Genomic DNA, 3309 nt, shown 5'->3' on the forward strand with positions numbered 1-3309 from the left:
AAGATTCATACATGACCTTTTGTAGAGAGAACAAAGATTAGCCCAGCCGGATTCTCACCCAGACCAAAATATGTCGAATATGTCTGGAGCCTGTAGATCCCTTGTTTTGGGAACTAACAAGATAAATGGGAACGAAGGACACTGAAACCTAACTAGGCTTTTCCTTGTTCTCAGCAAAATATAAATCTCATGCACAGCATACTAATATCACAATGATTTAAAATGTCTCCCATATACTAAAATGGCTGAACTCTTGCTCAATTCTCTTTCAATCCCCTCTTAAAACATGAACGTTTTCCTATTAGACAGCATCATTATCTTCATTTCGCCTACTATGTCTAGTTTGCAAATATTGCATATACGTATGAGAAGTAGGGGCACTCCTGGCAAGGCATATTATAGCAAGCTTAAAAAACGCATTTAAAATAAAAATAAAAACTACCACTAATATTATGGTGGTAGCGATCCTTTAACCATTCAAAAATACCTGATCCCGAGAAAAACTCATCCCACGGATTGGAAAGGCCTGAATTCTTCTTAAGCTCAACCGACAAACTCTCTAGCTTTCGGATAGCTAATGTGACCTTTCCATTTGGACAGGTGTTACTGGGAATATATGTGTAGCAGCATGTACCTATTTTCTCTATCATGTGACAGACACCTCCTTTCTCTGCAAGCATCATATCTAATGCTACTCGATTCTGAAAAGCCATTTGTGAGGTGGACTCTAATTGTTCTGCTATTCCCTGGAGGGCATCTCGCGTGTAATTAACAAACCTCTGTTGATTATAATAAATGTAATTTATCCAATCTACATTCTTATTAGCGGTGACTATGGGGAACAACGATTCAAATCCAGCCGCTACCTGATCTCGGGCCTTAAACTCATTTTGGACCCCTCTTGGAACACCTATGGCATCTATATAAACATGTGGGTAAAAACTACCCATGGGGGCCTCTCTCTTTTGTTTCCCTGTAGTTCTAGTGTTCCCCTTTAACTGATGTGTGTTTTCGTCATTTTCAGTGAATATGTGTAAGGGCATTATTGCTTTAGCAAGGGCACACTCTCCTGTCCATCCGCTGGGCAGCCTAGTCCTTATTTTCATATCTCCACATATCCAATATATGTCTCCCAAAGATATTGTTCGATTCTCTATAACAGTAGACCTGTAGGTGGAGCAATAACCCTCTGTAAAATTTCCTAAAAATCTATCCCCCACCACTGTGTCTGGAATAACATGTGTAGCTACCTGGGTAAATGGTGACATATTCAGTGGACCCAGACTCTTTAGTTATAATGGGATATTCCTTTTTCCATGTTTCACAGTTAGAATGGTTACTAGAGGTATTGGTAAAACAAGTTTCTACATTCTCAGGGATGTTAAGGGGCACCGTACCCAAGTGCGGCCTAGCTCTTCCACAGACATAACAATCTGACATGTTATGTGAGCTAGCACTATACCTCATCCATTCTAACTATAAGTTTACATCAGAGAACCCTGTCTCTATGGCCATAGTATCCTCCAAGGTGGGATCTGCTATAGCTACTATTTCTCCCAAAGTCTGCACACGGGGCCTTAAACGATTCATCTCCTTTACCTGTGATGGCCACTCAGAAGAGCCATACATGTCTCTTAGCTGAAAAGGCTTTCTGAAGCTAGTGTACCCTGATCTCCACCAGATACCCAAAACGTAAGTTCCACTATCTTCTGGACTAGGATTTTCTATTTTCAGTCTAAATTGCTCTGGGACATGTTTAGCAACTGTCAATCTGCTTATAAGTGCTTGCTAGTAGTAGGTTTGTACTCCCAGTCGTCTCCCGTGTTCCAACCCACTGATCCCCAATAGTCACAATTGTCTCCCCAATATTTGTCCGTGACACATATAAATACAGTTCCTGGGCCTAATACCAAAGTTGTGTCATGCCATTTGTTTGTGTGATGGCTATCTGGGAGGGTGAACTATGGGACAGGGCTCTTTTATTCCTTTTCTGAGGAGTCTCTGATACTATGTCTGGGCTGGTGACTGTAGGGGTCCCACAAATTCTTCCAAGGGGCCCTAGATCCGCTGGGTGATATATACAGTTAGTTATGATCCAGGTTGGGATGAACACTAAAAATACTAGTGCCATCAACAAAATCCACAGCTTGCCAAAGTTCTTTGCTATGAATACAGTAATTTTGCTAATTTTCAGAGACTCTAACACCGGCTTCACTCGCTCTTCGAGGATTTTCAACACCTGCTTCTCCTCCTTTTATATGTGTCTTTATCTGTGTCTTTATCTTGCTTCGCACAATCCACCTTGACCTTTTTTACTCAGCTGGCATGGATCCGGGCTTGTTGGTTTTCCACAAGGACAGCGATTCTGGTCACTGCGACCACCTTTGTCTTTTGGTCCAAAACGAAATCCAGCCTTGGTCTTGTGATATGGCGACGGCTTGATCACTACTTCATCTCCTTCCTTCAAGGGATGGGTTGGTACCTGTGAAGAGAAAAGAAAAGTGCGAGCAACTTTTCGTTCCACTTGTTTCAAAATTTCAATTACTTTTTTCTTTTTCTCAACTTGTCCTTTCCACTATACCTGAACTCTGTGGATGACAATCTATTTTCAGGATTTTAACTAGTTCCTGACATCTTTTTGATATGAAAGCTGGACCATTATTAGAACCAATTCAAAGCAGGCATCCCCATCCAGGAATAATCTCCCGAATGAGAATGTGTGCCACCATGTGGGCATCTCCCTTTTGTGGTCCTAAAAGCTTCTACTCATCTGCTGAACATGTCCACAATTAACTCTTGTTTCTTCCCTGTGTTGGGCTTATGTGTGAAATCTATTTGTAGATGTTTATGTTTGGCCTTATGTGTCTGTTTGTATTGTTCCTAATACAGGTGATGCACCTAGCAACATATGCTTTCACTAATTTAGGCCTGTAAATGCAAACAAAAACTTCAGTAATACTTCATATGTTCTTTCCCACCCCCTGTGTCCTATTCCATCATACTAGGCAATAGACAGTGGGGCACTAGCTGGGGCACTAGCTGCGGCGCTAGCTGCGGGGATACAAGATCTCCCCTCTTTTAGAAAAAGGCTGTTCTCAACTTTTTCTAAATCATCACCTAATTCCTTAAAAACTGTTCTGTAGCATGCGTTTGTAGCTCTAACAAAGTGTGATCTTTTGGCCTGGAGCAGGAATCCTCTACAAAAACATCCTCTGCTCCCTCTATGGCTGTCCTGATATATTATGTCTATACAATCATGTTGTGGTGTAACACACCCTTTAATCCCAGTAACCCATTTAAAACTGGGGC

At 41.5% G+C, this 3309-nt stretch overlaps 1 pseudogene across 1 annotated transcript; it reads right to left on the reverse strand.

Annotated features, from left to right (window-relative positions):
• Positions 1–832: 832 nt before the first annotated feature.
• Positions 833–1629, reverse strand: LOC309548740 (annotated as a pseudogene). Its single transcript has one exon. The product of its transcript is annotated as an uncharacterized misc_RNA (transcript).
• Positions 1630–3309: the final 1680 nt, after the last annotated feature.

The sequence above is a fragment of the Pelophylax lessonae genome (genome assembly GCF_965119305.1).
Source record: "Pelophylax lessonae genome assembly, chromosome: 1".
In the NCBI taxonomy this organism is placed as follows: Eukaryota; Metazoa; Chordata; class Amphibia; order Anura; family Ranidae; genus Pelophylax; species Pelophylax lessonae.